We start from the raw sequence: 15,795 nt of genomic DNA, 5'->3' as shown, positions 1-15,795 counted from the left end.
CTTCAGCCCCATTCGCAACCACGCGCCCGTCCATTATCTGCTCCTCACTGCTACAACTGAGCGCTAAATCCCCCCAAAAGACGATGCTGTTATGCTGGAGTGTGTGTGCTCCACTCCAAGATCTCACACCTTCTTTCGGTCTGTATGTCCCTGTACGTGCCATGGTGATCTTATGATCTTTTTTAGTGCTGCCATGTTGCGCTGATAACCTGCGATTCACGTCTGCTCGTCACAGACTCCCACAGAACAGGATGTTCTAATTATCTGTCAGTGTGACTCACTTTATCCAGCTAACCCTTCGTGAGGAACACAGAATGTGAAATATGATGACAATCGATTGTAATACCTGATTTCTGATGGTGGAGCAGATACACGTGGGTTCTGACATCCACCCCATCATAGAAGAAGACAAAAACACTCACCTTGAAGTTGATGTCACCCTTCTTACAGCACAGGCAGGCCAGCATGAGGAAGACAAAGGTGAAGAGTCCCGAGAACGAGACGGCCACCACAGCCAACGAGGACGGCCACGACAGCTCACTCAAGGGGGCGCCGCCTGCAGGACACAAAGAATAATGACTCCAAAACGACGCGGTACCCTCATTTCAGTCCGGCTCGTGTCATCTGTTTACTGAATGCGGGGGCGTGTAACGCCATACGTGGAGGACTTGAGTTTTTGCGGCCATGGCCTGTATGCAATGAGCAATATTAAATGTATATATATCTCTCGCTCGCTCACTCACTCGCTCACTCACTCATCTATCCATGGTGTCTGGATCCTAATCAGTCCACCGCAGGGTATACACACACACACACGCAACCACTTCATACCATAGGTGTGAGTGTGTGAGTGAGTGTGTGTGTGTGTACCCTGCGGTGGTATACACACCGCAGGGTGTGTGTGTGTGTGTGGTGTGTGTGATATTCATTATCCGCTAACGGTTGTCACTTATTCAGACGGGTTTATTAAAACTGAAGAGCCGCTACACGGTGCTTAATGAGGAGCCCCTGCACCGAGTGACAGCAGGCTTTGATTAGCACCGTGTTAACCAGTGATGACAGAGGTGACGTAGGTCACATTAGGCAGGTGACGGTGACCGTGGCTACGGTGGACACTTTCTGAACGCTGCCACACTGGTTTCAGGGTCATGTGTCATTCATCGGGACGGTTAGATTGAATGTGATTTACAGACAGCAAACAACACTGACACACACACACACACCCACACACACACACACACACAAACAAACATACAATATGTCATATTTGGGGATTTGTGTAGATTTGTGTGTGGTTGGAGAATCCTGATAAAGTACCAACACACAGCAGCTCTGACACACACAGCGGGGAACACGACGTTCCAGACGTAACAGCTCACGTGGGATGGGGGGTGTAGCTGTCCAAGATTAACTCTGTTTACACCAAATGTGGTAAAGAGGCACAGAACAACAGGAAAACACAAGTAATAGCCAGGCCAGACAAAACACTTGTGGTGTGTGTGTTAGACGTGGAGGCAAATCCAAATATGGTGTTCAGAAAAGCACAAACAGAGTTTTTACGAATACTTTTGTCAGAATTTGGGAAAAACTGTTTTGTTTTGGCTGATGGTTTCCCCATGCAGTAGGACGTCCGCTGGACATGTAGTACATGACGCGGGACCGAGTTCAGCAATTAGATAACACTCACCGCTCAGTAATTCGGTGTGTTACATATAAAAACAGTGCTAAATAAGCAGTGCTGTACCACTTTTTATAAATCCCGGCTCGGGCCCGGAGTGTGCGGAGTGGGACTGAGTGGGATGTGGGAAAGGCGCTCAGTGTTACCAAATACCTGACAGTTGATTTTGTCCCCAGATCATCTGAAAATTCCCAGGTAATCTCACGAAACGACTAAACCTACATGACGGGTGTTTAATTGCTATGAGTACTTAAAGTGGAATACTTAAATTGTCGAGCAGTTTTTCCTGAAATATTCAAACCCACAATGTAAATGCAAAATATCTATGGTTATAGATTATGGATTGTGGGTGTGTGTGTCATAACTGGGAGGGACTTCCACCATGGCAGGTCACGGATGTGTAGTGCATTGGACTAAAGCCACAATCTTTTATTATCTCTCATGTTACCATGGCAACAGACGGGATGGCTGACCCATCATATCTGCTCGCCTTCCACGGTGCAGTAAATCTGCCCCCACCCCCCTTTTTATTCACAACATGTTGCCAGATTTCTGCTGATGCTTTAACAGCTGGTCCCCCTACAGCTTTTCTCTCCCTCTCTCCTGCTCCGCGGTGAAGGTATGAATAGAGCCACTCAGGGATAATGTCATTACGGAGCAGCCGTTAGGGAAATGGGTGACATTCCAGAAACAGAGCGAGGAAGGAGCGCCTGTCAAGCAGAGGGGGGTGGAGTAGCAGGAGGAAGAGTTGCGGAGGAGCAGGAAGAGGCATGTGCTTAAAGACGGAGGGAGGGAGGGAGGGAGGGAGGGAGATCTGTGGAAGCGGGGGAGGGGATGAGACATCCGGTTGCACCGCATCAGGGCAGAGTGAGTCAGAATCAGCATAAAAGCGCACAAAAATCCTATTGTCTTACATATACAAACACATATCTTAACCGCACACACAGACACACACACTATTACTCCGCTATAAACATTTGGTGTGGGATTTTCCCACTGCGTCCCCGATCACCACAGCTAATCCCAGAATCCTATGCAGAATTTGTCCAATAAGCGTCCTAAAGCGTAACATAGCACGGGTCCTCAATGCAGGTACGCTTCCACAGTGCTTTGGTATTTTTAGCTGTGGCCTGGCTGACCGTCGGTGCTTTGTGCAGCGTTCCCAATGCGACAGCGGTTTCTCCGTCTCTATAAATCCCATCTGCACCCAGGAGAGACTCCGTCCTCCATAAATAGTCCAAGCATGCCCACCACCTGTACGAGTACTGGGCTGACTGGACACAGGGAGAATAGTCAGCGTGTATGCAGCGATATGTCAGTTTCCACACACCACGTAACGAAATGCGCAATAAATCAATTGATAAATAGAAAAAAAAACAATCAAATAAATAATTAAACAAACAAATGAAAGAAATGTCCGAGTCAAACAAACAAAAAAAAAATGCGTATAATTCGGTGTGGCGAATAGCGACAACTTTGAAGCACTTCTTGAAATGGGCTTGTCCACATCTTTTGTTTTTTTCCTGTTCATTTGGTTGATTTCCAGAATATTTATACCAGTGCTGGAAGAAATTTTAGTATTGATACGTATCTGAGAATCGATTTTTTTTGGACAACATTATTAGGGTCAAAAGCACCAGCCCAGCAGGGTTTGGTCAAGCTCCCCGGTCCTACAGATGGAGCTGGTGTGCAGATACTGCACAACACTTTCAGGCAGGCCCACCCAGCTGGGAGTGGACAGGCGCATAAGATGCCCATGATGTGACAAATTTTTAAACAGCTCAAACAAACGCCTGGTCAAAATGGTTCGGCAGTGACAGCGGTGTTGTTTTGCCACCAGCAGGTGTTGTGAAATAGGTTTGAAAATTTTTTGTTTCACAAAAATATATGCTGGTTTTGCAGGAATTGACGCAAAACCAAGAGACTGTAATTGACCTAAAAAAAAAATCCTGTTTATTGATTCAGTTTATCAGAATCAGCATTGTGATGAATGGACAGAGGAGGTCCTGAACTGAGGATCACATGTGAGGTAAGTATTTTAATGCCCCTCCCTGGGTAAGAATAGTGCACTGTTAAGGATCCGTACGGCGCGCATTACAGCGGAGTTAGGAGAACAGTGTCAGATATTCACTCCATTCATTACATCACATGCGAATAACCTGAACTTTCCTACTCCATGTACACAAAAGATACACTGTCAGGGTCCACTCAGAGATGTGGAGACACAAAGAGGGCTTTAGAAGACGGGCTGGTGGGAATGCGTGCACACACACACACACATACACACACACAGAGTGTAAAGATGCCTCACTGTTGTATTTCTCTGTGGGTTCCTTCTCGCTGCGGTTCTTCACACACCAGTGGACAGTGAAAAGGTGACACGCTCGGATAGAAGTGGAGAGGAGAGACCACCTGTGTTCTCTTTCATTTCAAGCCCACCCACTGGTGCCCACTGGTGCTCTCCTCGTCCCCGATTCTGGCATACAGAACACAGACATGCAGCTGAGTGCTACGCTCTCGGACACAAAGGAGGCAGCACAACGGTTCTCCACATAAACCTCTCTGGACCAATCGCAGATCTCCTCCCTTAAGTTCAGAAGACCTGGTGCTGACAGTGCCGCAGAACAGGCGCTGCGCCAGCCTAAACACTGCTGCAATCAAATCCCCGCGAGAGAGAGTGGAAGTGGAGGGGCGGCTGCACATTCCGAGCAGCAGCGGACCGGCGACGTCTGCACAGCAGGCTTGGGCCGGCAGGGGAGAAGGTCCAAGAACTGCAGGACCAGGCTGACACTGATCCTGGCGCTGACCACACAGGCACCAGAAGAACGTACGCGCAACAGCGGTGCAGGGACGGGGAAACGTTCAGGCGCTCGGGTTACCACGCCGGGGCCACCCTGACCTTTCTGAGCTAAAACGTGCCTGGGTGCTGTCAGAGGGGAACAGCAGCAGGCCTGCCATGGAGAGGCAGCTGGCATTTTGCCCGAGCGGGAGCTGGCTGAGCGGCCTGGCCTTCACGCATAGCGCTGACCGCCATCAAAAACAAAAGTCACTCCTCGATCAAATACACGGGTCATTTACCGCAACTGCTCACGAGCAGAAACACTTGCTCCTAGAAATGAACATCGTAGTCAAACTGAGCACCGTATGCAATGGTCTCCACATCTGGACTAATAAAACATGAACATGTCTCAGCACTGGACGTTCAAATGTCCTCACAACAGCCATTTCCAAAAGTCCTGACCCGGTGAATTGATTGTGGCCTCCAACCACAAGGGGGCCTCAATTCACCATCTTCTTATTTGCAATAAATAAATATTCATTGTTAATAATAAAACATATATAGCAATTTATAATGCGATTTTATGGAGAGTAAAAAACGATAAAAAGTGTTGCCATTTTGTTGTCATCTTCAGGAGGTCTGAGATCCATGGGGACATTTCAGGTTTTTAAGATGCTTATATATATATATATATATATGCTTATAACTATATTGTTAATTACAGACAACACGACAGATGGTGTGGGCCTTATTACTGAATACTGGAGAATATTATCTTGAATGTTATAAACGTATATCTAATGAAACAATAAAAACCACAGAAGCATCTGCAGCTGAAGCAGAAATAGAAAACAGGTATTGTCATATACAGTATAAGACCAATATCGGCCATTTCATCTGCCACTCCACTTTAGGGCCAAGTGGCAAACCTGGTGAGCAAGTCCTGTTTATGATAATGTCAGGGTGCGATACGTGGCAGAGAAAAAGACGCCTTCGCATGACAGGATAAGGGATTTACTGGACAACCAGGAAACAACGACACACATAACACAACAAGATACAGATATTACAGGGTGGCAACAGAATACATATATACTCAAACATCAAGTTACCACAATGGGGTAATCAGGTAAACCCGCGAAGAAATTTACATGAAATAATCAGTAAAATTGGTTTGAGTTGGGTTTCTGTACATGATCACATGGTTCCAATACCAATAGTGAAATAGAGAAGTGAAAGTGAAGTGATTGTCATTGTGATACACTGCAGCACAGTGCAACGGTGCAACCTTCTAATTGTGACGCCGCTCCTTAACTGCTAGGCCGCCACTGCCCCAATATGTGGAGTTTCTTGAATTGCTATGATGTCCACAATGTGCACTGTGCAACAAATGAAGTTACACTTTCAGGATCCAATCAGTAATGCAGAAACCACACCATCCAAATGACAGCAGCCAAGTAATCCTTTGTACTCAGGGGTATTAACACTCACAAGCATGTACCATTTCATCCATGTCACATATCATCTGAACGTAAAGTAAATAAATTCCCAATTAGTTGGCAGTCCCATACGCAGTGTAAAAACTGCACCCCTGCTGAGCACCAAGAGGCCCCCGAAAAGGGCAAAGACATATTGTAATAGCGATATCATGTGTGCACACACGGTTATGGTTGTGGTTGGTGAGTGGTGTTGGTGAAGTCCCACTTAATTCTATAGGCTCGGACGATTTAAGTGAGTCGCGAACTATTGAAATCGATCAATGCGATCATGATATATGCCTGGACGCATTTGTCCAGAATTAGAGGTAAAACGCACAACAGTCCAGAACACGCGACAGACGTTTCTGTAGATTCTGAAAGAACTATGACCGCACGGCAAAAAGGTGAGTTTTTACGACTGAGGAGGTGCTGGATATTCTGGTGCAGGACAGCAGTTTGTCCTGTTGAATCTTCATATGATGAAGAGCTTCTCCTGTGCACCGAAGAACAGCCATACACTGCAGAAAGAGGAAGGTGCCACTGTGCCTCACTTAAGCAATGGCATGAAACACAATAATGTAGATATGGTTAATTTATTCCATTGACTCTTGGAATTGTAAATAGTTCATTTTTATATAACTTAAATTTTTCATTTTTCAATTTCTCATGTAGCTTTTAGACAGGGGACATTGCTGTCCCGTGCATCAAAACATCTTGGACATTTTAGTTGCATATATTTGTATTGCATAAACATTATTTTATTGAAATGTTGCGCAATTTTGACGCCCATTATACATTTCGTGCAATAGTTTAGTCTGATTGCTTATAGAGTTCACAGCAATTTATTGTGCATTTTATTTTGTTAATGCTATTGGTTTTAACAAGTGAGACTAGTTTTCTGTGACCCGAGCATCACATGGCAAGTTTTTTAACTGCTTGTATGGCTTTTTGTCATAACTTTATATTGAACTAACCTTAGCAGGACAAGTACTACATACATGTCACACTTGTTCATAGTCTGAGTAAATGAGAAAAGAGCAGAAAGGTGAACGCAGCGGAAGTTACCGTTCAAAGCTGATTGGCCATTATGGTAGAACCAAGTGTGTGCATGTTCTTAGCTCCGGTTTTCTTCAGGCTTCAGTCGACACATTCTCAAACAGGCAGTATTAGCAGATAAAAACCAACATTGGTTAGTATGGTAAAATACATTTGATCTTTTTTGTGCCACGTACACCAGGTCATCACGACAATCCACCCAAGTTAAGAGAAAACGACGAGGAGACGAGTGGTGTGGCTGTGCCGAGCGCAAGTCCGCTGGCCTGTCTGGTAGTGTGAGGCCTCAAGGCTCGTCATTAAATGGCTGCTGAGCGATGTGCTGCCTCAGTGGAAAAAACTCCACAGCTCATCCCGCCTGCTCCCCTGGAGAAGACGCAGCACTGACAGCAGCCGTCTGTCAAACACATACACGCCGAGAGGGCGAGCGGGGAAAACGGCAGCGAAAGGGAGCGCGGCGGCTTCTGACACGCCGAAGAGAGGCGGCCCGAAGGGGGATCTGGTGGACCAAGTGAAAGACGGTGAAGGTGAGGAGAGACAATGGTGGGAGAGAACAACAGCAGATGTGGGGGCAGGATGGAAACAGAAGTGAGTGTGTGTGTGTGTGTGTGTGGGGGGGGGGGGGGGGGGGGGGGGGTGTACACAGGGAGAGAGAGAGAGTTCCATGGTAACCGGACAGCCATAGACACTGACATGACTTGACTTTTGAGGAAGAGGCTTTTTTCGGCACAGGTGTGCTCCTACAATTACTACCATTCTTCTGCTAATGTTACGGTCTTTACCTCGAAGTCACGCTGAGAGAATAAACACTCAGAAAAAACAACAGGATAAACTACACCAACAGAGGACCAAAATAAAACAGGATTTCCTGCTTCCTGTGATTGCGCCGGATTTCATGCTGGCAGCCCATTTTCCTGCCTTTAAAGCGCTGTGTTTATATCAGGACCCCCACAGAGGGCTGTTCACCCGGAATTACGGAGCGGCCTGAGAACGCGTTCAGCCCCACAGTCAGGATGGAGAGGTGCTCGGCTTGCATTTACATACCCAGCGCTTCCCTGGGAACAACATGTGCTACAGATAGGAGATCAGGAACAGCAACACACACACAGATATCACATACACAGCCTCTTTCTAAATTCTAACATGCACTTAGGTTTTTTAAATCCTTTTAAATACATCTTTCACACATCCTACACCATCCATCTATTCCCTCCCTTTCTGGTATATTCTGATATTCTGTGATACTGAACATATTGCGATATTCTACAGTTCACTGAAAATGTAAAAACATTTTGTATGATCTGTGTGGATCATATTATATTAATAATTCAGCCAAAACAACATATCCCTGTATCAATACAGTATCACCACATAAAATATCACGATATGTTGCTGTATCAATATTTTCTAACACCCCTATGATTTACAGTATTGGCCCCAAGTGTCAAAATACATTCATTGTTCAGGAATCAATCATATGAAAATTCATAGAATGAAGATCAATTAATATCTGCATTTTAATATGGAAATAAACAAGCATTAACTGATAAACTGATAAATATTGTACTAGTGCTGCTTGCTCTCCATGCCCCTTTCACTGGAGCATTCCGAGAACAAATTCATGCAACAATGTTTGGGAGGAAAAAAGACTCCACTGCAAAGAACATTTTTTGGATGTGATACAAATTCTGCCCCAGTCGCCAGATTCCGATGCAACATCGGAATGGTAAAGCACATTGTTGTGTATTTGATAGATTTTCTCACATAGGATACCACCAAGGATACTAAATACTAACTGCAGACATTTGTTCCTGATATCTGATGTCTCAGTTCGCCAAGCTGTTATGTAAAAAAAAAAAAACAAAGTAATGAAAGCTGTTAATCATGTAAATGAATCAGCTAAATATTTTAGGCCGAAACTGCTTTTAATCTTAAAATTGTCAAATATGTTAACATTTTCTAAAGGAAAAATGTTGATAATGAGTACCAGTCAGCATTGTTCATGGATGCTGCAGGCCATAATTCTTTTAAAATTCTGTCCTAGCACATCTGCTCCTCCGCCTCTGTTGCCTGTGTTCTGCGACATGGCTCAAGCTCCTGGGTGAGTTAGAGAGAGGGGAACCTGTGATTGGGCAGAAATGATCCCAGCCAAGGCGGCGTGTTAAATACTGCATGAGCTCATCTGCCTCTGCGATGCCGAAAAGACAGCAGAAGCTGGGCTGCCGCACCGGGCGTGACACATCTCCGGCGTCAACAAACCCGCCGTTTACCGTGTCTGGACCCCTCTCCCGTCTCACACTCCCTCTTTCGCTCCTGCTCCCTCTTCCGAGACGAATCCACTCCATTCCAGTTCCAGCAGGCCCGGAAGTGGGCTTACGTAATGCCACGGCATGGCGGCCAGAGTATGAGGGAATTACGAGACCCATCTGCTCCTCTCCTTCAGGCCGCAGGCCCGTGGGGGAATGGAATGAGCGGCACCAGCACCTGTCCTCCAGTCCTCGGCACCGCCCCCCTGGATTTAAGATCGGAATTGTTTCCAGCTGCGAAGTTTGGCGGCTCAGCTCCGCCACACATGCCCTCAAACCATCCCGGCCCCACCTTTTAGCTTTAGACCAGACCGTGGTGCTGACGTGCCAGCGTAGGCAAGTTGTGTGACGTCGCAACCCCGTCTGCTGTCCATGGTGCTGATGATAAGGTAGCCCCTCCCCCCACGACTCAATTCTTCATTAATTACAGTATTAACAAAAATGTGCTCGGTAGGTAGTTAGTGCTCCTTTTTGTATCTAATTATTTCTGCAAAAAAAAAAAAAAGAAATACGCCCCAATTGTAATACAGACCCAGGGAAATACAGCCCTTTCAGCTTGTGCATAGCTGCGATTCTGTGTGTCTGGCCAAGTTTTTTATTATTTGTGAAAAAATTGAAACCATCGAAATAAAAATGTGAATGTATTCTGTGGGATTAGTGTGTGCTTTTAAATGTATCTTAGTGTGACTTAATTAGAATGAATCTCTTGAAATTGTGGGGACATTTCGCAGCTCGTCACCGCATATGAGGATGAAATGCTACTGGAGACGGAGTGCCATTTGGACAAGGCTCCAAAAACAGACTTTTAGAATATATGTGAATTTTTAGGGGTTTTTTTGTGGGTGTGTGTGTGTCGAAAGCGTAAGTGGTTGTTTGTTATGTGAGGGTGCGTGTATTCTGTCATATTTAATTCAGTATTATAAGGTCCATCAATCTGCTTTGGCCTCACTGACATCACAGTTAGCATTGATCCACTGCTGAGGACCCTGGCGGAGCCCAACTGCAGATATGAATACCTGAATAAATCAATAGCATTCAATTACTGAGTCTAAGGAAGTAAAGTGTGTTTCGGAGCAGCCTACAGAAAGAGGTGCAATCTGATTTTCAAATCACTTGGGATTTTTAAGGTTCATCCTGCTTCAAATTCATCAAGCAAATCAGGTCTTTTGCTTTCAAAACAAACCAGATTTTCTGTGCATGTGGATATTCGTGCATTTCATTTTATTTGGATAAAATCTGATTATACTTGTGAACAATATTCTATTATTATTTTAACATAGAAAAAAAAAGGATCAACCCTCATCACAACAGAGAGAACAAGAGAGAGATGGAGGAAGAGAACGTTTGTGTGCATGTGTGAAAGTCATTGTGATACACAGCAAACACAGCACAAGGTGACACAACGAAATGTGTCCGTCACCCTTGGTGAGCAGTGGGCAGCCATGACAGGCGCCCGGGGAGCAGTGTGTGGGGACGGTGGCACCTCAGAGGCACCTTGGTGGTTCGAGATTCGAGCCGGAAACATTCCAATTGTGGGTACACTTCCCTACCCGCTAAGCCACTGCTGCCCAACACACATACAACACTGAGTATTGTGTGTGTCTTTTCTAATAGGTGTGATGCCCGGGTGCCACTGGGCTTTTCCAGCTGGTACCTGTTTGCCTGGTTATTGTGTCCTGAAAGATCACAGCACTGTACATTGGGCTCGAGTGATCAGAACCCTTTAAAGTTCTCCCTGCAGGACTCACGGGTTGTTCCTGCATTGATGTTGCATGACGGTTAGTTCACATGCTACCGGGTTTTATTTTTGTCATTGTCAAGCGCTTGCGCCTCCTCAGTCCTTCACATACGCATTATCACTACCAGGAACTAAGTATAATGATCATTTATTCCATGAAGTTATTGAATTATGTATATTTTTTAATGATGTATAGACATGTGTATTATTTAGTTCAGATGACATATTTGGGCTTACAGTTTAGGGAGCAGCACATGTCTGATCCGGGCACAGCAGAACTGGATCAGCCTGCAGTCTGGAGCGTGGCCAGGCCATCCCGATGAGCTCCATCACCTCAGCACACAATCTGCACAGGTACCTGGCTCCCCGAATCACCCAAAATCACAACTGGCCAACTCATTCTGGTCTAAACGACCAGACTCCCCCCCCCCCCCCCCCCCCCCCCCCCCCCCCCCCCCCCCCCCCCTGTTTTAAAACAACTATTAAAAAATTAATTCCCTTTGTATTACGTCTCAAATTAAGATATGCATCCTTATGTCAGGCACTGCAAATATACTGCAAGTTCCCCTCCTCAGTATTTACCTCCTCCAGCACAACATTCATTCAGCCTGCCTCCCAGCATTTCGCATTAGACTGGATGCTGCATGTTGCCGTGGATACCCTGGTTTCCTCGGCTTCAGTCAAAGCGCCACAAATGCTCTCAAGCAACACTGCAGCGAAGGCAGAGACTTTCACTGAAACTTCAGCAACACAAAAATCGATCGGTATAAAAATCTGATGAAAACCGCTAATTGATCTAACTCTGTGTCGGTGTAATACTGGATTCACAATCGTGAGCATGAAGTGGAAAAAAACAATCTGGCGTACAATCATTTTGGCCGCTTGGTCGTCCCACTTAACTGTGCGACATTCATCACTTGAGCCGAAAAAGTTGAAGCCATATGATGCGTGACACTAAATAAAACTGATTCATTATGATTTAGCTGTATGTAAATCTGTGCTCCGTGAGACCACGGTGACGAATGAGCCTCCATTCGCTCTCCAAGCGGGCTGGAGGTGGGAGGAGCTCGGCGTGAGACTGATTCTTACAGCCCTCCCATCCATCGCCTAGGCAACATTGATTGCCAGTGTTATTACTCGACCGGCCGGGGTGACAGATTGCCGCCAACAGGGTCGCACTCCGACGAATGTGCGAGGAATCCGAAACGGCGGACCCCGGCCCTGCCTCCCGCAATTCCTGGGGGGGGGGCCCCTGTCCCCCCGAGGAGCTGGATGCCTGCGGGAGATTTAATCAGGCAGCCGAGGACGGCCGTAATTCCGCAGGCGTGACCGGCGGTGGATTTCAGTGGCGGGTTTTGTATAAAGGCAGGCCGCATAGTTTCCCTGCCCCACCGGCCTGGGTCCTCAACACGCAGCACCGGTTCGGTGGGGCGGCGGTTTTAAAAAGAGGGGGCAGAAAGAGAGAGAGAGAGAGAGAGAGAGAGAGACTCCTTTCTTTCCAAGTCTGAGTGAGAGCCTCCAACATCATTTGTATGCCGGGCACATACACCATCCTCGACAGGGACCCGCTCGGGTCCTGTTTTTATACCCGAACCCGTCCCGTTCCCCTCCGGGGTCCCGGCGTGTTACAGCACCACAGGGTCCAAACCCTGGCACATCGGCCCCAGTGCTGCACTGCAGACCCTGCACATCCCGAACACACACACACACACACACACCAAATTTCCCACACTCCCAGTGGTGACCACGATAAAAAAAAAAACCTCTGTTTATACATACACACAGACATAGAATAAGCATAAAGACCCAGAGCAGAAGGGATCACATGGAGAAACATTTCCGAGACGCTCCTCAACCCTCTGCTCGTCCCGCAGCCATCGCCGCGTTGGACGCGTGAAAAATGCGCACGTAGATTTGTAATGAAATGTCACACAGTGCGACAGGGGAAGGAGCCGCGCTGTTCCTCACCTGAGTCGAAGTGCGAGCTGAAGGCGAAGCTGGGGCTGAGCAGCACGGGGGACATGGCCACCACCAGCGCGGACGCGCTCATCGTCCCGCCGAAGACGCCGCGCAGCGACACCGCTGACGGGCGACGATGTGGCACGACGCCTCGTCCGTCTAGAGGAGGGCCAGGGGACGGGCGACGCGCGGCATTGCGTGCTCTCCTCGGCGCTTACAGCTGACGCGGACGCCGCGGGGAACATTCCCGCTCGGCTGCCTGGCTCTGGAGCTGGGGACCGGGAGCGGCGACCCGCCCGCGTCGCGACATCAGCGGCCCGGGTTCCGTCGCGCGTCGCGCGTCCATTCGGTTTGGTGGCGAGTCGGTGGCGTCGTTTTTTTATTTATTTATTTTTTAATTGCCCCCCTCCCTCCCTCTCTCTCTCTCTCTCTCTCTCTCTCTCTCTCTGTGCTGGTGTCTCTCTCCCTCTCCCCCCCTCTCTCTCTCTCTACGTCGGAAGATAAAACGGAGAATAATTCTTCTGCCGAGCGGTGGTGCGCTTTGCTGATCCTGCACGCAAGGGTCTAATGAATTGAATTAAAAAAAAGAAAAAAGAAAAGCGCAGAATCGGTTTCGGGGAGCGCGAAGGTGGTGACAGCGTGACAGCGCCACCTTTCAGGCGCACGTTGGCACACGCTTCCTCCGTGGAAGGAGCGCCAGGAGCCATCTGAAGGCTTTCTGGACAGCTTGGCACCAGCGGGGAACTTTGGCGAATGGATCTTCTGCATCGAACCGAACCAGGGCCGCCTCGAATATTTGGGGTGACACCACCTGAGCACACCCGTCGCGAGATTAATGGATTTGTACGACGTCTTAGGCAGTAAAATATCTTTACAGCATTTATCAGACGCCCTTATCCAGAGCGACTTACAACCAGTATTTACAGGGACAGTCCCCCCCTGGAGCAACTTAGGGTTAAGTGTCTTGCTCAGGGACACAATGGTAGTAAGTGGGATTTGAACCTGGGTCTTCTGGTTCATAGGCGTTTAATTTACTACCACCCTGTGCATAAATTAAACATTATTAGCTGTTTAGCATAAAATATGCATAGATAGAACAAAATCATTATTTTTAACACAACACGGGTCTATAGTGTCTGAACAATAATATATTTAGATAGTGCATAGCTGAAGAGATTAATAGAATATGTTTTAACTATTTGGAAGTCATTTCATTTTCCAGTTCATTTTTAAATGAATTCAATGTAAGTACATAATTAGCCATTCTTGGGAGCCCCTTTCCAGCTCCGGACTCAAAATGTATTTGCAGATGTTGGATTCGGAGATATTCTCAAAAACACTGTGTGAAGGCCGCATCATATAATGTACAGAATTTTATTGCTCATCTAGTTCAGAGTAAACCTGTTTACAAGTCTATGAGGATTAAACCAACTCTAACAGCCGATTTAAATGTCAGTGTAAAGTTCTGCAGACACACAGTGAAGATTCGGCTGTACACAGCGTGGATTAGTACCAGCATGGTAGTAAGTGGGGTTTGAACCTGAGTCTTCTGGTTCATAGGCGGTTGTGTTTCCCACTAGGCTACTACCACCCTAAAATGGAGTAAAAATTGACTTGTTCCTACAAAGTCTCCTGCCCTGTCCTACAAGTGTATTAACAGTTTCACTGATGTCAAGTGAGGACATGCTACAAAATATAGGTTTCGTCACAGGCCTTTTGTAGTATATGATAAATATGTGAAGTGAAGTGATTGTCATAGTGAAACACAATGAAATGTGTCCCCTGATTTGAACCATCGGCCTTGGTGAGCAGTGGGCAGCTATGACAGGCACCCAGGGAGCAGCGTGTGGGGACGGTGCTCTGCTCTGTGGCACCTCAGCTTCCTTACCCACTAGGCCACCACTGCCCTACTGCACTAACACTACAGGGAAATAAAAATGGTATATAATTACACATTAGAGTGTTATTATTAAATTAATTTCGGGGGTTCAAAAAAACTATACGGTGTAATAATATTACCTCAGTGTTAAATATTTTTATACATTTCATAGTTAATTTTGTCACAAAATTGAGTAGAATTAACTCAACACTGGCCATAGAGTAAATTTTACTCTAATTTTAAGTGGGATGCTATCGAAAACGGTGTTAAAATCAACTTTTTAAGTGTAAAATTGACACTCGGTCTTGCTGACCCTTTGAAAGTATAATTTTACATACCTGTTCACACCAGCTAGACCTGCATTTTACCTGCAATTTTTGGTTTTATTTGTTTTTATGACCCAAAATCTATGAGTTAACCTTCCAAGGAACATTTGGGCATCAGGAACCAATGCATAAATAGATAGATGCCTTTACTGTCTCTATACAACTACAGCGAGATAACGTTTGGAGCAAACCAGCAGATGCACATTTAAACTAGGGTTATCAAAAAGATATATATAATATAAGTAAAAGTTTAATTAATTATTCAGTCTACAATATATAATTTAAAGTAAGCAGTGGGTGAAAGTGCAGGTGAGATGATGATTGAGTGTGACGTTCAGCTTCCTCTGGACGCCACAGGAGGAGGCTGACGCTGATTACCATTGGCGTGATCGGGGCTCCATATCACCAGGCGGCGCCACAGATAGGGCAGAGCAGATCTCCAACACGCAGCCGGAGCTGTTCCCCCTGTGTCCCCCTGAAGTCCTGACCTTGTTGGATCAGCACATCATCTCTACAAAGGCGTAGGACTTTTTACATTTACATTTACAGCATTTATCAGACGCCCTTATCCAGAGCGACTTACAATCAGTAGTTACAGG

Source organism: Denticeps clupeoides, chromosome 7 (assembly GCF_900700375.1).
Source record: "Denticeps clupeoides chromosome 7, fDenClu1.1, whole genome shotgun sequence".
Taxonomy (NCBI): Eukaryota; Metazoa; Chordata; class Actinopteri; order Clupeiformes; family Denticipitidae; genus Denticeps; species Denticeps clupeoides.
This window is presented reverse-complemented; position numbering follows the sequence as displayed.